This window comes from Lonchura striata, chromosome 3, assembly GCF_046129695.1.
Source record: "Lonchura striata isolate bLonStr1 chromosome 3, bLonStr1.mat, whole genome shotgun sequence".
Lineage (NCBI taxonomy): Eukaryota > Metazoa > Chordata > Aves > Passeriformes > Estrildidae > Lonchura > Lonchura striata.
In genome coordinates, this window is record NC_134605.1 from 84,551,699 (window position 1) to 84,576,263 (window position 24,565).

A 24,565-nucleotide genomic window follows, 5' to 3' on the forward strand; every position below is an offset into this window, starting at 1 on the left:
AGCAAGAGTCACAGAATGGTTTGTGTTGGAAGGGACCCTAAAGATCACCTAGTTCCAAGCCCTCTGCCATGGACAGGGACACCTTTCACTAGACCAGCTGCTCAAAGTCCCATCCAATCTGGTTTTGAGGACTTCCCTTTGTTGCCTCTAGCACAGGAGTATTAGGAACATCACCATTATCACATTATCCTCCTTAAAACTCTCCCTTACCTTGATGTCTGCAAAGATCTGGACAAAAATTAGATATGTCAAAAGCATGTTAAAACTCTTACTTAACAGGCCAGGCAATGCAGACTCTCCTGTCTGTTTTTATTGTTCTATTATTTGCCTAATACTTACAGTGCAGGCTGCCCCTGTGGCAAACATCACCTTTTTTTCTGCACATGGGAAAACCCACACTCAGAAGGGCTATAGTCCATGACAAGTGCTTCCAGGCAGCATGGTAACACCAATCTCCCAACATGATTCAGAAACACATGAAGTTAATCTTTTAAATTTCTTTTCATCGTGTTATGATTCTAATTATTTACTTTCTGCTTTCCAGCCCTCAGGCAATATACTTAGAGCTTTCCCCATGTCCATAAGAGGCAATGCATTTTTAATGACTTAGTATTTTCCTATAGGTCCTTGACACCAGTTCAGCAGAAGCAAAACCAAAAAAAAATTTATTATGAGAATCATGATAAAATTCAGACTTGGCCAAGACAGAAGTTTCACTTACAGACCCCACACTGGAACTGACTTGGCCTTCACCACTGGAAAGTTGTTAATATGTAGCAGATACATTTTCTCTCTATACAAGTTGTCTTAATTCCAATTCCTTCCTATAATCTATTACCAAGCACATACTACCTGGCAGCATCCTCACAAGCCTGTACAGGCTGTTGCAAAGACGTCCCACACCTTGTCTAGAAAGTGTCCCTGCTCATCACATCAGAGAAGAGACACACCAGCAAAGTGGAATGGGCTGCAGTTTATTCCCAGGGACCTTATCTGGTGCCTTTTCACCAGCAGAAACAGTCATTTTCGAGTTAACATTTTACTTAGGGCAGGTTTTCTACAAGCATATAAATGAGCTCATTAAATAACTTGTATAAAATGCAATTTTTCATCTTCCTGGAAGATCTCCTAATGTAGATTATTGGAAAACTTTATTTTCATATACTTCTGTTTGTTGGTGGTTTTTTAAAATAACTACAGCCCACAAGCAGACTTTTTCCTTACACAACTGAAGAACTGTGAGTCAAAAATGTGCAATATCTACAATAAAGAATTTACATTCCAGCTTCCCACAGTTCCTCCCAAATGACTGATATCCTTTCTGAGGTAAAAATGAGAAACCAGAGAACAAAGCAAACAACACATAATAGTACTAAAAAAGGCATAGCTGAGGAATTCAGAAAGAAACTGTGCATGTCTTGTATTAAAAAGCATTTGCCTATTGATATATATTTAGTACTAAAGGAATCAGTGCCTTCTGCTCAAACTCAGTTGGGAAAGTGACAGTATGACTGGAGCCACTAGAAGGGTGGTGACAACACCCACAGCATGTAAGTGCCTCTTCCTTTGGTCTTAGCCAGTATGGGCATTCTAGCACACCTCTTACCTCTGTGGGCAACCAGTATCAGTTATCCCATGTAACCATCACAGCTCTGCTGCATTTTCCTGTTTAATTTCTTCACCACTCAGCTCTCCTAACACAGATAGTGCAGCAGGAGAGCAGCTGGTTTGCTCTGAGAAATTGTCACCAATTCTGGGTGAGAAAGTTAAAAAAATTTCAGGAGTTCATACAGAGCTGCTAGCAGCCTGGACTTTACCAAATGCAACACCTAAAAAGTTATAGAAATGTCACTATATTACAGTCTCACTCTTTCTACAGCATTAAAATACACAGTGAAGCTAAGCATTGTCTACCCAACAAACACAGAACCTATAAGCATATTCAGCTTTTTAAAGATTGCTGAAACTACTCATGCAACAAAACTGCAGAGGTAAATAGCTGTATTATTTATTTGTCATTATTCATGCAATACCTGTTGCAGATAAAACATCCATAATGACTGAGGGACAGCAATACCCATGCAACCACAGAGTCAGCCAGTCCAGGAAACCCCGTGGGGTTAGACACGACTGAAAGAAAGAAAATCAGACTCCACACAATTGCATTAATGCTTACAGATTAAAAAAAAAAAAAAAAAAAAAAAAAAAAAAAAAAAAGAAGAATCAGAAACTGAGGAAGAGGATTTGACTGCAGAAGAAGTGTGAGCTTGCGCATCACTTGCACTTGTACTGTCCAACCCAGGCATTTAAAGAAATAAAGCTCTAGGACAGTACAAGGCACTAATATTTGTATGTGACTTTTTCAGGAATATGCATCCCTGGGAAAAAAAGGCTAGAAAAAAAGGCAAAATCAAAATAACACAAAGACTTTTCTACAAAGACTGTTTTGAAACTGAATCTGATTTTCTACAAACATTGCTCTAAAACTGAATTTCAGTTCCCAAAAATTTATCAGCTTAATAGTCTCCATAAGATCCACTGTAAAAAAGGCCTGATAAATTTTCTTTTATCCACAGTATCAGACTGATGTATTAAGTTTTAGCTTTCATATTTTTTGGATTCTGTACTGCCTTAGTGTGTGACTCTGAACTTCATATAAAGTGTTATCAAATTCTCTTCACAGGGTAGTTAAGACAAAACAATCCTTTTCCAGCTTGAAAACCAAGGATCGTTGCAGCTTTAGGCTCAAGAAGAGTAAACAGTGGCAAATTGAAGAGAGCAACCAAGGAGGATGGGACTTCAGAACCTGAAGCTGTACTTGGACAATTGACCCCAGCAGGTAAATGGTCCAAAACTTATAGAAGTGTGAAAACTTGTGACCGGTTTTGCATCTTGTGTCCACTTTGGGTCCATCTTGGGCCTGGACAGGCTCTTGTGCTGCCCAAGGTGTGTCCTTTGAAGGCCTTTCAAGAAATACCTACTTTATTCCTCTAACTCAGTCCAGCCTCTGTTCCAGGTGGCCCCTTTAGGCATCAAGACCACAAGGAGAGCATCTCTTTGATTCACAACACTCTTACAATTTAAACCCTACTAAATTGGGAAGTAATCTCATGATTCTTCTCAGCTATTTCACAGGCAAAGATCTATTCACCAATAATTTACTTTTATATATATATATACATACATACAGATATATGTGGTTCTCTTGTTTGATTTTTTTAAATAAATAAAGTAGTTTTATGCAAGGCTTACTTAAATTATGAAATCAGGGCTTACTCTGATATGAAGAGAAGACAGATAAAAATGCTAAAGGTAATTAATAATGTTAATTTGCCTTTGTACTTCTAGTGAAATGTTTTCATTCTCTGTGTTTTCTTTATATAGCATAACAGAAGAATTGTTTTAGTGCAGGTGTATGGCAGAAAACAAAAGTCTCAGGTCTCACCTAGCCATGCCAGTACCATTTGTGACATTAAAGGGCATTGTAGGGCGTGTATCTGCATTTGCAGATACAAATAATTTTCATACACGGTTGCTTATTTAAAAGAACAAGCCCTGAAGTATGTTAGACAGAGCTTCTCTTATAAAAACTTCTAAAAAGACTGCTGGAAAATCCCTTAAATCTTTTTCCTTATCAACTGACTAAGTGATGTCTTAATTTTCCTCATTTATTAAAATATTACTGATTATCAGTATTACTGATTATTTAAATATTACTAAATTTAATCCATCACTCCACTCTCTTCCCCATGTTGTATAACAGACCACAGAACTTGTCTCCTGAATGAGCTGACCTATGCCAGTTTGCGGTGGCATAACAATGCTTTAATGTCACAGAGTGATCCTTTAAGTAGGAGACTCAGCTCCATAGGAAATTTCTGCAGTAAAATACTATTTTGCGAAGTGGTTCTGCCAGTAAATGTCCCTTAAAATACATTAAATATATGAGTAAAGAATGATTCTATTTATTTTCTCTTCAAAAACATCAGTTTCATTTTATTATGGAATACAAATATAATTTATTTAAGCTGAACTTCACCACAATCAAATTTTTGTGAACAGACAAAACCTAATCTATTTTCAGACTGACGTGAAAGAGAATTAAATAGTGTTCTCTTCAATTTATTGAATTAATTTATTGAATCACATGATATACTACTGTAGGCACTTTTTTCTCTAAGGATGGTCATCATATCACAACCAACCAGCCATAAAACTCAAAATTTTAAGAAGGAGCAGGGCAGGGAGAAGAGGATGGGGGTGAGGAGGCAGGGTGCTACAGCAGAAAAGCTCAATTTAAGAATCACAGCATGAGGAAAAAAGATTAATGAAAATCTGAAGGAAAAGTTTTCAAAAGGGAGGCAGAGATTTGCACCTACACAAAATCACACACAGAGGTACAAGTATTTAGCTCTCTTGTTCTGAATACAGAACTATTAACCAGTAGTATATATTATTGAAGCAACACATGAGAAAATGAAAGAGAAGCCCATTTATACTACTGAACCAATTTAAAAAAACAGTTCCTTAATGCAACCCTATCTAAATTGCAATTAGCAACCAGAGTAAGAATAGACCCTGCTATACTCTGACAGTATTGGTTTTGCTACAGTCACACAGTGGGAAAAGATGTTTAAACACCCTATCATCTGCTGCAAACAGTACAATGCACATAAAGTAAAAAAGAAAAAATCCTCAGTGCTGGATGGAATAGATCCTTTTAGCCAGCTGGCACCTGGTAAAAAGTTAGGAAAGTTGAGAGGTATGGGTCCTGGTTCAACATTAACAATTAACAGGAAATTACTTGGGATCAATGCTTATCAAAACAGCATTCTGAAACAGTCTTTCTCATACATGCATTTGGAAGAAAAAAGAAATCTGAGTATTTTTGGCATCCAATGTGTTAAACAGATGATAGGTATCAGATGGCAATACAGGGTGAGTAGCAAAAATATGACAAACCACAGTGGTCTGTAAACAGAGCAGAGCTACTGAAATTCTAACTACCATATGGTGGTAACAAACAGGACGCGTGCAAAACAGGAAAGGATCTCACAGTGAGGGGTGTGATAGGAGCCAGCAAGATGCAGAACTGAAAAAAAATACAATAGGACTGCAAGCAAAACAGTGATAACGTTTCAAATTAATTATATTCAACTGAGGCTCACTGTGTACAGTATGTCTTCTACCTAAAAATAATTTAACAGCCTTGCTGAGAGCATCTCTGATTTATCATCCTGTTCACCTTCCTTTATAATTTCCATATTACAAGGAACAAAAAAGGCTCACACATCTATTTTAAATATACCATCAAATTGCTTGAACACAAGATAATGATTAAGCTTGTCTCCAGCATTACTTAATTTTCTTCATTCTTCTGGATGCCTAAGTAAACACAAATGAAAAGCATATGGTATCTTAGTGAATTAGAAAATTAGAAAAGGAGAACATTAACTGGTTTATTTTATGCTTTAAGCATACCACATGGCAAAATTAAAAATGTCAAAGCTCTTTATAGTTATGATTTATTTTCATTTCTTCTTTTAATCTACTCTCTATTTAAGTTAAATGTCTGCGGTGGTCCATCCTAGAGAGGATGGGCTGCCTCCCTTTTAAAAACTTTTCCTTCAGATTTTCATTAATTTTTTTCCCTTTGAGATGCCAGGAGAGGTAGCATCTAGTCAGGTTATGGTGAAAGGTGGGTGAGAAGAAAAGAATGATGGGATCCCTTATGTAAATTAAGTTATTCCTTATAAAGTTGAACCCTGCCCTCTGATTGGTTCCATATAAGGTATTGCTTCTGTTCCCCTTTGTTCACTGGTTCCCTGCCCTGAGTTAATGTCTATGTAAGATTATGTTTGTCTCATTTTGACCTCTTCTGGAGCAGCTCCCTACAGTGTACAGCTTATGTTTTTGCTGTGCATTGATTGTTGGCACACCTTTTATTTTTACTTTACTAACTTTGATTTTCAAGCACTCTAGTTTTACCTGTCCCTGTTTTATTTACTGCCACACTCCCAGCTGATTTGGTACCAGCAGCAACAAGGCCTCGTCCACCGTGCAACACAACCAATGTCCTCAAGAGTATTATTTGTGAATGAAAACCAGTAGTATTTTTCTCTACATTTTTAATGCCTACTTTTTCTCCAGAAAAGCACTGCTCAAAACTGTTTCGAGAACATTGTCTTGAGTTTGAATTATTCTCAGGAGAAAAAAATGAAACTTTTGTGATGAGCATCCTTGCTTCCTGATGTTCACTACAACTGTACAAGCTAAGAAATAAATCCGTGTTATCAAAGAAATTTTCTGCAAAACTGTCTCACCTGATGAAGCTGTTGAGTAGAAAGTGTAAGTTGAAAATTATTGTACACTATTTTTTTTCTTTGAACTAAATTTCCACAGTGAGGCCTACAGAAAAACATGACATTCAATTTCAGGTTTTCTTCTCCTATCCTTCCTGTATCTATCAATATTTTAATTGATTCCAAGGCCAACTATTTATGCCCAAAATCTTGTGAAAAAGAATTCCATAAAAAGTCTACTCCACACAGTTCAGTACTGCTAATATTTTAAAATATGGGTTTTATTTCTATAATAATGCATATTGGAAAAATGCCATTTGGACAACATAGCAGAAGGACACCAAGAGGGATGCTTCAGTAACCACTCATTCATCACATCCAGCAGACCCACTGCAGTTCTCTCCTGAGGAGTCACACCCATTATATGCATGATTTTAAGAGAAGAAAAGCTTCTGCCAACCTATTTAACATTTAAGTCATAGCAGAAAACCCCTAAGGCTCATTTTAAACCAATAATGTCTTAAATAAAAGGAGTGAGTGTCCCTTGGGAAACACTGCTCAAAGTCTACTAAACTGTTTTATGATTCTGCCTGCTACTCTGAAGTACCCATAAATTTGGCAAAGAGACATTTCTCCAAAGGTTTTCCTTGCTTAGTATTTTTCTACTGTTCCATAGTGGTTCTCAAAACAGGCCACTAAGCAGTATGCAGTCACAGAGATTCAGGGTCCCTGCTCATTTTGGTCCACCACAGAGGTCCACAGGCTGCTGAGCCATCACATGCCATAAGCTCAGACCTTCAGAAAATTTGTTTCAGCCCCACAGAAGGGTCCAGGTATAAATCTGATACTCCAGTGTAACTGTGTCCATACACAAAGCACTTAAAATTTTCAAGTGACCAGGAATTTGTTTCAGAAAACTTGGATCTAACCATACTATCAGTTTCCTACTCACTCTCCAGTAGGAATAAGTATTTTATCCCCCTTGGAAAACCCTTTGCAGAGACAAACACTGAGTTCTTGTCATAACTCAGTATATCCTTAACCTAAAAATGGATTTCCAGATGGAGCTAGATGTAAAGGAAGAATATCAGTCTTTTACATCAGGCCTTCTTATTGCTTGAGCCAGCAGCCTCTAAGCAGAGTTCTTGTCGTTTTGATGACACTGACTTGCCCTTCTGCCAAATTCACAGATTTTTCACAACAACATAGAAGAGTTACAGAATGTGACCACTTGTTCTGTGCCATGTTTTAAAAGGCACTCCCTTCCTTTACATGGGGTACATAATTTAAAATCCCAAGCTGTGAGTCAAGAGTGCTCAAGTGACATTTTTATCCAGTACATTGTACCATATTCTCTAAAAGCTGAACAGAATGATGAAGAGTGGAAGCTGTATGGGTATCCAGAGTGAGATCCTTCAAAATGGATGATGATTTCTTATCAGCTCCCTCCACCCAAGTGGAACAACTAAAAAATTCTTTCTGTCAGGTATAATACGAACAGCCATAGTGCATTTCTGAAGTAGAAGTGAAAATCTGGAGTCTTCAAGAAAATTCTTGGAGCTGGCCAACAGCAAAAATACTGAGAGTTTTTCCATGTTTCAAAGAAAATCATCTACCAAGCCATCTGTGCATTGCACCACACTTTGGTCTGTTGCCAGGACAGCAAAGAGGTGAGTTGGACCCAGAACACTGACATCATCCAACCATGTCACTGATGTGGCTTCAATACGTGCCAGCTTCACAAAAAGTAGGAAGCTAGGTACAATTTGCCAGAAAAAAAAATTATATTTAATAATGGGGCAAAAAAATCTGACTTGACTGACGAAAAGCAGTAATCTTCCTACCTGAAAACAGACAAGGAGTAGGTATCTCTGAGTAGCAGCAACTCTCACCTTTTTTTTTTTTCCTAAATAGATTGCAAAGATTATCAAAATAATATTCTGGTATTACCAACAATATGTGTATATTCAAAAATTTTCCTACTAGGACTGCACCATCTGAAATGCCATTTCTAGCACTTTAGGAAGTGGTGACTTAGGATATGGTGCACTGAAGGACAGAGAGGATCTGTTTTTCTGTGACAAGGACTGAGATGTATGAGATTTTTTGTGTGTACTAGATTTTCTGCCTGTGCTCACTGCCACAGCTATTGTAATTTAGTTATGTCACGGGTCATTTGAAAACAAAAATATGTACGTGAGGAAGACTGGAAGAAGGCAGAGTGTTAGGAACTAAAATGATGATACCTCCAGATAAGAAGTTTGAACCGAAATCTACTGGTACTCTATTTTATGTAATTTTGTTAGAACTAATCACCTGGAGGATTATTTGGTATTTGATATGGATTCCTCAACCAAATCACTACACTGTTAGGAGCCTGGAAGGTTTACTGCCTTAGTCTGGAGAAGTGTGGAAGCATGGCTTTACACACTTTGTGTCATTACCTAATTGATTACCAGGGAGTTATGACTGGTCATATGTGTGACTGATGTCTGACAAATAGTGGAGTGGTTGCAACAATTATATTGGAAATATTATCATCTCCTACACTTAAATATATTAAAGCTCTAAGTTTAGGTCAGTTGTCTTTACTAGACCATAAAACATCTATTAGTGCTCTTAGGAAACCTGTTCCTCAGTTAGGGAGATGTACAATATGAGCTCATTAACATTCTTGCAACATGGTGACATCAAAAGCTTTAGTTTAGCTAATGTAATAAAAATGGCCCCTTCTTTCTCTTCTAGGGGAATGAAAAATCAAAATTTAAAAAAAAAAATGAAACTATAATAAAAACAAAAGCAAAACCAATAAATTATCTAAGTCCTGGAGTTCAGGAAGTGTGCAACACTGTATTGATGGGATCTGAAGCTGTGAAATGCATTAACTTGAAGGTAAGAAGCAAGTCTTGTTCAGAGAATACTGAAAGATCAACAACTACTAGGTGAATCACAGTCACCATTAAAAATGCATGTCCTGCTTCCAAGGACAGTCACTTCAACTCCCATCCCTCAGTGCTTATGCTGCCTTTCACCACTAGATTAAAAAGCTTTTAGTGGTGAATACTGTGTGTGTATGAAAGTGTTTACACTTTATAATTAAGTCACCTTTTGATCTCCTGTGTGATAAACTAAAGAGATTGAAATCTCTAAATCCTCCACTGCAAAGTAGTTTCTCCAGCATCTGAAACATTATTGTAGCTCTTAACTGAACCTTTTGTGACCTTTCAACAAGCTTTAAAAATATAATGCCCTAAGAATTGTGTCCTTCCTTTATCCTTTTTCCAAATGCTGTATTACAAATGCCAAGGGTGAATGTCGGGCTTAATGGTCCAACAGCCTCCATGGTTATCCAAGTGCTCCTTTTGAACACTGCTTCTGTGTCAGGAGTCTAATAAATTTACAGAATATTCCTAATTCTCAAAATTTAACAAAGGAAAAAAGATCATCAGCCAGCCAGAAACTGCTGCAGCCAAGTCTTCAGTCTTCTTGTGCACAAATAATTCAGGTCTATTTATTTAAAAATATTTATCAGATGCAGGTGATGTCACAAGTTTTGTTCCATTACTGTCAAAGTCAGAAATTACTTTTTGTCTTCAAAGGAGATAAATACACTGTCTAAAATACATTACAAAATTATTTATTTGTTATCTCTTACCATCTCCCTGTATTTCATACCTTATAATTTTAAACAGTTTGTGTTTATAAAGAACAAAGACAAATAATGATGAATAAAGGCAGTTGGTGCTGCATCATTACTAAGGTAGATATCAGTTACTCAGTTAAAATATCACATTCCCTAGAAGATATTCCGTATTAAACTTGACAGGATCTTGTTGAATGCAAGCAAATGAAAGTTTCAGTCTTACATCAGTATTTTCATCTCTGAAAATAAACCAAAATTATTGCCCTATTTTCTTCTTTGTAGTCTCTACAAAGAATTGCATGAAATATTTTCTTCACATAAAATCTTTCCTATTCTCAGTAAGTACATTTGAAATTTTTAAAGTACAAAAATTAACTTTCTTCATAGATAAAGAGTCCTACATAAGTATTTAATGAAAATTAAAATAAAAATGAAAAATGCAGAATTAAAAGTGGCAATAATTTCTTGTGGAAAAAAACCACCATCATTTTCTTGGCCAGTCAGGTGTATGCTTTTCATGTGGCCATTTGTACTACTGAAAAGTTTTCAAAGTCATAAAAAATAGCTCCTTTTCATGGAAAAAAAAAAATAAACTGTGTTCCTTAAGAAAGAAGTCTCACTCTTCTGATGTAACTATTCTAGCCCCCATCCTGTCCAAAACACTAGATAACGTGAATCATAATAGAATTTAAATAACTAAGCCTTACCTTACTTTCACAAAAAAAATACATCTATTACTTGCAGCAAAATGCTTTACTGTGTTCTACCCTTATTTTCTTCTACTAATGTTCCTTAGCTAAATCCCAAAGTCTTCAGCTTGGAAATTCCTGAAATCCTTCCTTTACCCTACTTCTTAATTTTAGCTTTCAGATGTTGGCAGGTAGAAAAGTCGATTGCACGCAAATCCTGAATTTCAGCAGAGTTCCTTTGATTTCCTTCTTCGAGGTTGCAACAGACAATTAGTATGTCCCCGCTGTCAGAAAAGTTCTTAATTGAGTTCATGAAAAGGCTTTTGAATTCTTGACTGAAGTGGAACGCTCTTGTTTATAGCTCGTGGTGCCATCGCTGCCAGGCTATGAATAGCTCTTCCGCTTGCCCTGGCGTTCTCCAGCAGTGGAGAGGCTGCGGCCCCTCGTCAGCTCCGCCGCACCATCGGCACCGCCGGCAAACCTTCCATGGGCCTGGCAGAGATCCCCGTGCCACTGCTGGAGGCGGTCTCCAACAGCCTTGGCCTTCATCTTGACTCACACACATTCAACTCCTACAAAATCCAACGTGTCACCAGAAAGAAAAGAAACCCTGAGTATCTGTTGTTCAATTTTTCTTGCCGTCTTCTATGAACTGAAATGAAAAAACATCTAAAAAGTCTAAATCAGAAAAAGGATATTTCTATGAGCTGAAAATCTGACATTTTTATATAAAGTTTTAGACCTCCAAACAATAATGTGGTATTCTGTGATTTTATTTTAAGTGAATCTCCATTTTAACCTTCAAATATTTATTGTGATTTTACTTAGATAAGTGTGTAGCTCTGGCAAGGATATGATTTGCATTTTATTTGTAAGGAGAGCAAATATGGATTCACACAAGAAGAAAGAGTGACAGGAGCTGAGAGACAAAAAATGAAATTTCCATATTAAATCTTTGTAGATGCTGAAAACAAAAAGGAAGTAGATGACAATACAAATACTGCTCTAGGAAAAAAACAAAAAAGTTACAGTACAGTGTCAGACAACTTTTGTCAGTTACTCATTTTTAGTAGTTTTAAAATCTTGTAAATATACTGCTCTGCTGTTCAATTTTCTTCTTCTCTAGAAAATACTAGCTACACTAGCAGGTTTCTACTATGGCAAGCCAATATTGCTCTATTTGTTTTCTTCTTTCCTTATTCATTAGCTGAGATGATGAACTCAAGAGGATTTATAAGTAAGAAATTTTCTGTTTCTAGATCTGACAGTGCAGCAAAGTTTGTCATGTACTAGATTCTTCAGAGACGCATTCATTTAAAATAGTTTTTTTAAATGACTGGTGACTGTATAAACAAACTAAACAATATCTGTTTAACTCTGCACCTTAAAACCACAAGCCCCTTCAACATAGATGTTCCCAAAAAAACCTCCCAAATAGCATCTCAAATGGATGCAGTACATTTCCACAGACAAGCATCTGAATCCTGCTCCTAGTGGAGTCTATTCCATGTGCTTACAGTGTCTCTTGGGATGCTGTATGTGACAATTTCATGCAATGTATGTATAGAATTTCATGCAATGTATGTCCAACACTGTTCAAGCACTTGGTCATATAAATGAGCAAAACTATTCTGATCAGATATGGCTGTATTAGTATAAACCAGAAATTACACATTCCACTCTTCGTAAAATGCTTTACTGTTCCTTCATTTGAGGTTTTACATATATGTACATCCTCAATCTGCAGATGAAAAAAGTTTCTTCTTGGGATAGCAGAAAAGTAAAAGTAAGCAAAGAAGTCACAACTTATAAAATATCTGACTCAGATGAGAAGAAAAACAGGAACTTCACAACTTCTGAATTACAAATGCACATGAATTTTGTTCAAGATCTTCCATCCCATGCATTCTCACTATGGTAGCATATGCTAAGGATTTGAAATTACAGTAGTTTCCTCAAGTTCACAAAGGATCCAAAGCCAAACCCAAGAATGTTACTTGAGAATGGATGGTCTTATCATGACCCTCAATTATTTCTCCAGCACTAGATCAAGGAATCCACAGCCTAGCACACAGCTATCATCTTCATGCTTAAACATACAGCTAAGTAATATTAAAAGCTGGGGTGAAGAAGTGGCAGATCTGCTCATAGTCAATGGGAGGATGGTAAGAATAGTAGGTTTTTGGTTTACTGCTGAGTCATGCTAATACAAAATGTGCCTCGTAGGTACAAGAAGAACAAGAGGTATCTACAAAACTGACTGTTGCACTGGATGGAGTGCGAGGTGAAAAAGTGGACACAAGAGAGTTGATGAGTGAAGTTTTATTCCTTAGAACTTAATTTGCAGTGAAGAATTTTTACTGATTTAAAGGTAAAAGGGACTGACCCAAATATAAAGGCATGTAGGAGGCTCATCTAAGATGAGGTAAAAGGCTGCACATGATCAGATAGATAGAGTTTAAAATCAGGAGAGTGGACCAGAAAAATGCAGTAAGGTACCAAAACTTAAAAATAGAGGGGGGGGGGGGGGGGGGGGTGTCTATCTGTCTATCTGTCATTTTTATGAAGTCAGTAATTTTCTTATGATTTTTAAGCATAATGTATTCTTTCTTTCTACTTGGAGACTTACAATGCCTAGACTTATCTCAGAATCTTTCAACTTAGTATGATTTAATGTCTTCTTCTTCAAAGAATATACAAACCTAAAAATGCCTTACTTCCTCTTAACAATTAATTAAAAAAGGAAGGTATCAGCCAGAGTAGGTAATTTTCTGAAATTCTCTTCTCCATGTGTTATATGAAGAATTTGATGGATAAATCAATGATATGGATGTAAGTGGAACTCCAAGAACAGGCACCTAGAATTTTGGTGAAGTCATACCTACTCAGTAGAAGCTGAACTAAGGATTCTGAACACTCTATTGGTCTTTGCTACATGCATTCATCTTTTCTCTTTGTGGGTCCTGCTGCTTTACTAGTCTTTCATTTCTTGTCTTTATACAAGATGAGAGTCCAGAACCATACAAAGTCATCCAGAGTCATACAAACCATCAGGATGAGACCTACAGGATCACGTAAATCCTCTGCCTTTTCCAAACTGACATTCTCTAATATGTTTCATTAAAGAACTTTAAATCAACCTTGTTAATATTTAGATGGGTTTTTGTTATTCTGTCACAGAGCTATTTAACAATTAAAAAAATTTTATCTATTCTTAATATTACTGCCTAAAATTATAGCTTGAAAACAAACCTGTTATCCTTTCTCTTGCTTTTCTTCATTGTAAACATTCAGAGAGGACCTTTTCAGCTATTCAATACTGTCTAGTATGTAATATTTTTGAACTGAAATTCCATTCTGAACACACCACAGGATTGCAATGTTACAAACTACTACCAATAAACATAAAGTCAGAAACCAAAAAGATGCCATTACCCACACACAGTCCATACCCTGAGAGAACCTGTAGTTGATAATTTATGATTTTTACAGAAAAAAAACACTGTGGCAAGTGGTTTGAAGAATACCATTAAAAGAAAGGAAGATGAAACTAGATTTGCTTGAAAACATAATGAATGAGGGCATGCATTTTATTCAACTCTCTTCCCAGAACTGTGCTTCTACTCATGAAGGATAAATACTAGAGGTAGTCCACAAGTGTCTTTTTCAACTTCCAAAGAAGCTGTATTTGGTTTGCATGGCCAGGTTTTGGTAGTAGCAGGGTTGGGATGGAGGCTACAGGGGTAGCTTTAGTGAGAAGCCACTAGAAGCTTCCTACATGTCTGGCAGAGCCAATTCTCTCTGGATCTAAGACAGGTGTGCTGCTGGCCAAGGCTGGGCCAATCGGAAATGGTGGTAACACCTCTGTGATAACATACTTAAGAAAAAGAAATTATTGCACAGTTGTACTTGCAGACAGAGAAGAGCAGGGTGAGAACCTGTGAGAGGAAAGCTCTGCAGACACCAAGCTCAGTGAGAAGGAGGGGCAGGAGGTGCTCCAGGCACTGGAGCTGGGATTCCCCTGCAGCCTCTGGTGCAGACCAGGGTAAGGCAGCTGTGCCCCTGCAGCCCATGGAGGGCCACAGAGGTGCAGAGATCCTCTGCAGCCAGGGGAGAAGACCCATACCAGAGCAGGGGGGTGCCTGAGAGGAGGCTGTAAACCCACGTGAGGCCTGTGCTGGAGCAGGGTCTTGCACACCTACGGAGAAAGGAGCCACACTGGAGCAGGTTTCCTGCTAGCACTTGTGACCCTGTGGGGAAAGCATGAGCTGGCTGTGCCTGAAGGACTGCACCCTGTGGAAGAGTGACACATATTGGAGTAGTCTGTGGAGAACTGCCTCACATGGGAGGGACTCCACAGTGGAGCAGGGGAAGGAACAACCTGCTGAGCAGCAGCAGGAACAACCTGTGGTGAACTGACCAAAACTCTCATTCCCTGTCTCCCTACACCACAGAGGGGAGGAGGTAGAGATTGAAAGGAGGAGTGGGGAAAAGGTGTTTTTAAGGTCTTATTTTACTTCTCATTATCCTGGTCTGATTCTGTTAGTAATAAATTCAATTAACTCCTCCAATTAGAGCCTGTTTTCCCCATGATGGTATTTGGTGAGTGACTTCTTCTGGTACTTGACCCATAAACCCTTTGTTATATTTTCCCTCCACTATCCAGATGTGGAAGGGAGTAATAGGGAGGCTTTAGTTGGTGCCTGACTCACAGGGAAGGTCAACTCAGAAGGTCACTACAGAAGAATAAAATAAAGACATATCTATGATTGCTAAAGAATACCACAATTATTTCCCTATTTCAGATTTTCTTTAATTCTTATTACACCACAATAAAGTCCACAGTGGCTTCCTACTGCAAGTTAATACAGAGAAAGGTATGAGGGAACCAACCCATACCTTCCATCATGAAAACTTAAGATGTCATCTCTAACACGTTCCTTCAATTCGACTCTGAGGTTTGAAATGTATTCCTATGCACTTCTCTTTGACAGATTAATGCACTGAATATGGTAGCTCATTAAAACATTTTAAAATAAAGTACGGTTCGGGGATTTCTAATGTGAATATAATTTCTAGAATTACCTCAACATGGAATTTCTCCATTGCAGTATTTCCCCAGACATCACTGCAAGTACAGAAAAGCAAAGCACCAAAGCACACTTTCCATTTTAATTTGTAATTGCTCAGCACCATAAAGCTGAATAGGGAAGGCTGCTGGTGAATAACTGGTGCACATATTCAATAATTCCTCACTACAACCAAATGAAATCAAGAGTTTCTATTGATGGACAGAATATCAGCAGTAAACGGTGAGCTGAATGTTGCTGCACAATACAGAACAAAGGAATGGAAAATGCATGAAGATGTCCCAGCAATGATGGGCAGAGCCACTCTGCAAGTTACTGCCTGCCATGGCTATACTCGTTCACAACCACAGTTAACAGGGCTAAGCCTCCCTGACCAAGAGACCAAGAAAGATATGGCCTTGAACAGAAAGAACAGTCTGTGAATCACCATCCACCATCCCTAGAGCCTTGGTGGGGAAAACTGATTTCCTTCAGCTTTTTCATACCAGAGAAAGGCACAGTTTGGAAAATACAAAGTGAAGAAAAAGGTGGACTATGTAAAACAGTAGATGAACAGGGGAAGTTATGTTTCCAGCTATTCTATGCTGGATACAAAACTTGCTTCCAGCAGGCAGTGATTTCAAGAATTTTCAGAAGTTAAACCTCAGCTAATAAGAGCAGATTCATGGTTAGGTAACTAGAACACAAACACTCTTTTTAGATTAATTTTGCTAAAACTGAATCTTTATGTCAAAGAAATCCCCCATGCAACAACTGGGAGAGTAAATGTCCCTGCAGCCACTTCCCTACATTGAGCAGTGAGCAGACACATTTAATACTACAGGCTATTTGTACATATGCAGGTAAGAATAAAATAAAATTATACATTCAGGGCTTTGGAAAATTAACTACCTGACAGAAGAGGTTCAGGACCAACATTTGCTCTAATTATTCCTCCTGTAAGCAGGAAAAAAAATGACTGCCATATCTTTGGTCTGAAAATCTAGAAGCAGTGTCTCTCCCCCTCTCATGCCCTCCTTATTTAATTCCCCTTTCCACTCACCCGCTCCCCCTCCTTCTTTGTTCTATTTCCATCTTCATTACCACCTCCTCCTCACCTCTCACATTCTCCCTTTTGTCTCCCTCACTCTCCCTCTCACTTTCTCTCCCCCTTTTCTACTCCTCAACCCACACACCCTCCTCTGTGAGCTTCACTATATGAGAAGTTAAGAGGAAAAGAAGAAAGAGAAAAGACAGAAGGATTTACGGAGGTGGAGAGCTACAAATAAAGACGGAGAGACAAAAAAAGAAAGATGTGCTAAGCCATCCTATTTGTGTCAGTGAAAGCAAGGATATGAACCCAGAGCCCCTGATCCGGCAGACAGATGCTAACTAGTAGGAAGCAATTCTGCCAGCAGGGACACCATTTAAGAATTCAATCAATAGCAAATCTCTGGTGAAAACAAATAAGCATGGAATATTCAAATGTAGATTAAAAAACATTAAAATCACACTGGGTTTTAATGGCAGAGTTGGAATTACAAACCATAGTACAAAAGAAGTGATTCCCTACTCAGAAAAGCTTCAAATACAAAAATGGCTGCACAGTCATCTTCCCCCAGAAATACCTGTAGCTGCTTATTTGTGTACAGACCATCACATGCATATCTACTTATTTATATAAATTATCTGGAAAGCATACTTTTTAATATTGAGAATTTACTGGCAATATTCATAACAACCAATCCAGTTAATTCTTACATATTCTCCACCCAGGATTCATGAAGTATGTGTCAGAGTTTTCAGCAGGGATCCTCCAGAATTGCTAAGCCTGCTCATCTTTCATGGCTTTAGAATCAATCAGGCAGTATAGGGAGCAATGATTGGTTTTTGTTTTTTGGTTTTTTTCATTAGATCATATCAGGATTATAATTAGCACTGTGTAGGAGCAGAATTAAGGTAACAGCAAAATGCAGAATGATGCTACCCTGCTTAGCATGGCTAGTGCCAGCAGTACCAGCTATAAGCATCTGATCATTTTTTCTTACCACATCTGCTTTCCTGTCCAGCGTCATCCAGTGGAACCAGCTCCAGGAGGAGCAAGCAGAGGGCGGTGCCCCAGTCCCCCAGTTGAGGAGCTAGCAGGGTGCAAAAGTGTCACGGTCACTTTTACTCTGAGTATTCCTGGCTTCCAGGAGCAACCGCAGACCTGCTGTGCCATGCACAAATAACGTGGGTATGGTCTTAGGGGAAACACCTACTTGGCTGCAGGCACCTTTTCTCTGAGCTGCTGTAAGGGAGACCAAGGTGTTAGAAGCAGGCTATGCAGCACACACTCTTTCTCATCCTCTCCCACTCTGAAGCTGAACAGAAACACACTGAGCCTCCCTTGTTGGCAGCTAATCCCTTGGGGCAGCCACACAAACATCACCCCATCACAAGGTGTAAGACATGTACAGCAAACCTCACTTGTTCCTCTGCCACACCAGGAGATGTGTCTCGTGGAAATGAAGCTGTACTGAGAAAAGCAGCAATCATGACAGAGATGCCTGCTCACCACAATTTGCACACTATTGTCCTTGCAGCTCTGGCAGAGTGGGAGGTAGTCCCTTCAGAGCTCCTCTAGACATCTCCATTGAAATCTACGGAAGAGTCCCCACTGCCCTCTCTCTTTGTCTATATCTCATTATGAGAGAAAGTGGAATGAAGCTCACCTTGTTCATTTTATCTCAATAATTGGTTATTAATCTATAATCTATATTAATTTTAACAAAATTAATAATTATTATTAATAATCTATATTAATTTTAACAAAAAAAACCCTAAATGCCAACAAGTAAGGCCTCACAAAGCAGTCAATATTATTTAAAGTAATGTGCCTTCTGTAAGAAAGGCAAGTTGGAACACAGCCACATTTCACAGAATTAAAAAAAAAAAAAACAAACATGTAGGCTGTAAGGGGTCTCTGGCCTTCACCTAGTCCAACACCCTGCTGAGAGCAGCATGGTTTTTGAGGATGCACTGCTGTCTGTGAGCAGCAAGAGTAGCTCTGCAAAGCAAGGGGAGCCAGCCACTGAGCAAGACAACCAGGCAGGCAGACATGCCAGCCTCGGTGACAGGGCAGACAGGCCCTGAGCCCAAACGTGGGACCAAAACAGGTTCAGTGATGGTAGCCAAGCTCAGCCAAGAGTCCAGTGATTGCCAGGTAAGTATGGGGTTATGACACATGTCCCATTAAACAGTATTGTTCCCCACCATCAGTTCCTGAGGGGATAGCACTAGTAGCCAGTTGTCAATTGTGTTTTGGATGTGGACCACCAATCTTGGAATGTAGAAATCCAACCAGTCCTCAAATTGTTTACTGGGATACTAGTGAAGACTTTTCTGGAGAACTTGCTGAAGTACTTTTGAAACAAGATCCAATGCACTTCTATTGTTTACAGAGCCAGTCATTTGTAGGAGGCAGTTCTGTTGGTGAGGTATGATTTTTCATTAGTAAAGCCATGCTAGCTATGCTCAACACTTTCTCGTCTCTCATGTGTCCAGAAATGGGCTCTAGAATAATTTGTTCCATAATCTCCCAATGATGTGGAGAGACCAACCTTATAGGTGTTGATCTTCTACAACATAGGTACAACACTTACATTTTTCCAGTCATCAGGGATCAGTTCTGATTGCCAGATGATAATAAGCCATCTTGTTACATTTACAGGCTTCCTCCATAACCTTAACTGCATCTGTATCAAGATTTTCAAGAACCCCTGCAAAAAAATCCTTACATCATTTCTAAAATATGTTCTATATCTAGCAAAATTTCAGATCAATTCCATACTTTGCAGAGGTTTTGCCTGACCTGGGGTTCAGGAATTGACATTCTCACATGCCACTACAGACTTTAAGGTCTTATTGATAAAATTAGCATACAGATTAACATTTCATAAACAGCGTTTGAAAAGCCCATTGGACCAAGGACAAGAATTATCTCTCATCTAAACAAGATCCCATTCAGTTTGATGGATTTCATTGGTTGTCAAACAAGTTTTCTCCAATGCCAAAGCCATCGCTGTGAAGTTGGATAAGCTGGTTTTAAAAATATTTTCTGCAAATGCGTAGCAGCATAACATCTTCCAGTGGCTCAGATGTGGTTAAACCATGTCTATTTCTGCAGAATGCACTTTATCCATACATGCATCTTCTGGCTAACTTAGCCACTTGCCTGTTTGCATATTCAGGTGAATGCTCCATGCCCAGACTCTCCACTGTGATCAAGTTTCTATGTACTTTCATGTAATGGAATTTCAGCAAGATACAGGACTTTTTCCAGATAATCGGTTAATTCCATTCCATAATTCTTTCCATTTTACTGAAGCCAGGATATAGGCATTCTCTCCATCCCGTGGAGAATTGGCTGCACTTTTCTGCTTCTGTTCTGCCTTCACTACAAAGGGAATTGCATTAGACTGGCAGCAACCATCTCATGGCTTATTAGTATTTTCTTTGCTGATCTTTGAAAGGTTGCACCCAGAGAGGAAGCATTTAGCAGCTAAGAAATGAGCCAAAGAAACACAATACTTGAAGAGAGTTCTCTCTTTCTCAAACTAAAAAAAATATTTTACTAGCCCAACAGCATTATACACTCTATACAACTAATTTAAGAAATCAAAATTTATCCAAAAGGTCAAGAGAATATTCATGAGATTGCTCCACAAAGTTCTGATGTGACCTCTAAAATTTCTGTCATTTCTCTACATACATTCTTTTCCAGATCACCCTTCTGAATCAGAACTATGGACTGAATCTTAAAAATTAATAACCAAGAAACATATAATATTCCTGTATAATATATAAGAATATATAATACAACATACTTTGTGCGAAGTTTCCCACTTACTTTTCACCAGATACTCATGTTATCACATTAATGAACCAAAATAGATCTCAGGTAAAATGATTATGATTATTAAAGAAGGCATCCTTTTTCTTCCATTACTGACTGTTGTCAAAATACTCAGCAATAGTTTAAATCACACTACCTGATTTTTGCAATTTCAAGCAACTGTATAATTTGTATATTATTTGATAATCTCATAACTTTTATTTAACTTAAATTCAGATTCACAACAGTCCCTAACCACTAAGTGGAGGTTATAATCTGATCCCACTGCCTAAGACTTGTCAGGAAGGAGAAATAAAGAAACAGAAACCCTGCAGCTGTCTTCTGGAGAGAAATCCTGGTGAATAGTGGGGTAGGTGGGGCAGTTTTTTTCACACCTCTTTGAGTGTCAGGCACCATCACTACACCAGGACAGCTGGTTTTTGGGTCACTGCAACAGTTCTCCTGAACTAGGATTTTATTAACTCATAATCAGTTGCCGAGATTCACCTAAGAGGCATCTTTAGACTGACATTTCCTCTTCACTACAGCATGCAAGAATTTCAAGGAAAGCACCTTTTTCCCTGAATTGTTTCAGGAAGTCACAAAATGAGTATGCTTGGATGTCTGGCAGATGCAGCTCTTCAAATAAAAAAGAAATTCCAGGCTGGTATGTATCAATCAAAAAACCTGAAGATCTTGCGTTGTGACTGCTGAAAACATCTGATTCTATTAAAAATTGAGTGGGAGGAGGAAGGGAAGAGAAATAGAGAAAATAGGCTGAACCATGAACAAAGAGACCAGTACTTCCAAAAAACTTTAAAGTTTGATTGTCTCTTTCCTCACTTTTAGGAAAAGCTTCCAAATATCCTACTGTAGGCAATCCTTACAGTATGTCCATTTTGTGATTTTCCTCTAACATGTTGAAGAGAGTTTCTGTCCTGGATTTTATGTATTTGACCCAAGACCATAGTTCTGAAGAATAACTTGCCTTCATTATAAAGAAGAAGTTAGACTAAGGTCAGCAGGGCAATACATATCAACTACAGAATACTAAATCAATTTCAATGTATTTGATCTGCCTAATGATCGATAAGGATTGTAAAGGTTTTCCAACCCCATGATGAAAAAGGCTGGAGAAGCATGTGGGCAGTGCCTGCACCATCTGTGGGACAGCAGTGTGAAAAAAGAAGCTTAACACAAAAATGCCATGATATTGTTAGAGATAAGACAAGCCTTAAATCCTCTGTTTCTTCTCTAGGCTTAGTAGCCGCTACCTAAATAAAAGGAGTTTATATCAGACATACTCCAAAGATACTGTATCAGATTATTCAATGACACTATTATGTCATATAAAAGCCACTACCAGAAAACACTGATTTGAAGTGGTGGTTGATCAAACTGTCCTGCACACTTTGAATAATCTCTGTAAGGTAGCATGTACATAGTCTTAGTAAAAAGCCAGATGAAGCCCCAGGGTGTTGACTTGGTACCTATTTTGTTTAATATAGAAACCTTTAAACATTATTAGAAAATAAAATCAGCGGGATGTTTTACAACTTAGAATGTTCTGATACCCAGTATTCTCTAAAAAAAAAATCTCAGCACGCTCCTGTAAACTGGGCCCTCTGCTAAATGGCATCAATAAAATGGCATCTCCCATGGAGAAAATTTAAACTAAAGAAAAAATCCCTTTAGAAGCTGGAAAATTTAATCCAGAAAATTCACTTTAATTTTACATATACATCTCAGAACGATCAGAACTTCAGAGGCACTTTACTGACATTTGCTAATCCAGAACTCTATGATCCTTAGACCTATATTTAGACCATACTCTGGGACTGGTCTTAAATACAGGAACCAAAGAAAAAGGAAACCATTTGCAGATTCATGTGAGAGAAGTTCACTGACTTGGTGATTTTTTGATTGAAACAGTTAAGTGTGATCTGGGTTCTGTCAGAGGAAGAAAAAAATTTATTAAAAAAAAAAAGGCAGCTGAGATTTCACCAAAATGAGCATTCAGCCTCCAGAGCTCAGCTCTGATAACAACAGATAAGGTTCCACAGCAGTATCAACAAGATGGATCATTTAGGCAATAAGTACAATCCTTATTTACACAGACCATTAACTAGCTATATATACACACACACACACACACACACAGCGAAAGCACACGGAAACTTTCTTTTGGCTAAGGTTTTATTTTACAATGAACTTGGGGAGAGATGGGGTTTCATATAAAGTTGCAGAAAAAGTCCTTAAAAAGCATTTTGAATGAATGTCAGAACATCTCTATTACAGCTTATTTTTGATGAGTAATGAATTTACTTCCTTCAAAATCTATTTTAAATTTTTTTTCCTAATAGAAGCTACTTTTAAATGACAACACACAGTTCCATCTTTACGCACACCATGCATTCCAGAGGTCACTCTGTAGGAGGAGCCGGGGGCTGTGTTGGCTTTAGGCTAGCAGGAAAACACCTCTTGCAGTCAGCCCAGGGAAATCCTGGCACTGGCCACCTTAGGACTGCCAGGATCCCAGGAGAGCCCCCTGTGCTGCAGCACAGCAGGACGTGCCCTCCTCATGCCTCTGAGTGACCGTGCCACCCGAGGAGCTGCCATCCTGTGCCCCAGCCTCGGGCACAGCAACAACACCCGCTGCCGACAGCTAATCAAACAGCTTTATATTAATACATAATTGATTCTTTTTTAAAAAAGAAACTTTCAAAACATCAAACCATTTTTCTCGATCATTAATTCAACCCTCTGAATATTTTATATCTCCAGACACTTCTACTTGTGCATGCTTATTTTAAGAGCACTTCATCACAGCACTGATGCTACTTGTATACATCCATTGCTTCTTAATTTCATTGTGTACACAAACACAAATACAAATGCCTAGAGTTGGATGTCATTACACCACCCAAACCATAATGGAAATATGTTAAACCATTTTTACTAGCAATGGTAAAACTTAGAAACCAAAAATCTGTCTGATTCCACACACAGAATAGCTAGGCCTACTTACGTAAGACTATTTCTGGCAAACAGAACCTTTTATTATTTATAAAACAGTAGCAGCAGTTCCTCTTTCCTCTGAAAAGAAACAAAATTTTCCCTTGTGTGAACATCTTATTTTGACATAACTACCTTCATATTTTTTTAATTCACAGTATACATCTTCTGTTTTAAAACACCAAATATCTACATTATTAATTCGATCCAGAATAATTTATGTGGGATGATGGATAAAAATGCAGCCTGGAAGACAAGAGCTTTTTTTTAGGTTTTATTTCCCAAGCATTATAGAATTGATAATTTAATAAAAATTGAATAGTCAATACCATACACATAATCAAACTACCAGCTTCACCTTCTGAATCATCTTCATAGCCTGTAAACCAAATTCCCAAGGAGCAAAGCATCATCCACCCACTTCCTTTCTTCATGCATTTCCAGCTTCAGATTTTCTACAGATTAATGGGTTAGAGACGGATCTCATGTTACTATCTCAATCAACTATCTGCAAAAAATATAATGCATTGTTTTCTTGGTAATCAAGGAACTACATCATAAAAAGAACACCCTGCTGAATTCACCTGCTAGCGTTTTCTCCAACTCATCAATTCAATTGCTTGCAACTGCTGTCCCAACTTTAATCATCTAACTTAAGGCTCGATAAGCAAGAAGAGGAGCAGATATAATGAACGTGTCCCCCAGTGGCTGTTTTTTAAAAGACTTCTTGGAAGTCTAATTTTAAGAGTAGGATGGGAAGAGAGGAAAAAAATGCCAGAGGAGCAGTGGTGAGGAGTGGGGAAATAATTTGTATTCTTTTCCGGTCAAATGAGTTCTATGAAACCTGCTTCCAAAAATAGAAGCAATGCTAGTGGAAATAAATATACTACCACTTATGTTCTGCTTTTCTTGAGCATCTCTCTAAAGGCACTGAAACATTTTCAGTTATAATACCAGCTAAAAATTAAATG

At 38.1% G+C, this 24,565-nt stretch overlaps 1 long non-coding RNA gene across 1 annotated transcript in view; it reads right to left on the reverse strand.

Moving 5' to 3' along the window:
* Positions 1-8,176: 8,176 nt before the first annotated feature.
* The window catches only part of LOC144246071 (uncharacterized), a 60,870-nt gene continuing 44,481 nt past the window's right edge, over positions 8,177-24,565 (reverse strand). Inside the window, exon 2 of the long non-coding RNA XR_013339748.1 lies at positions 8,177-11,206. This is a non-coding gene — a long non-coding RNA (uncharacterized LOC144246071). The remainder of the gene's footprint in view (positions 11,207-24,565) is intronic.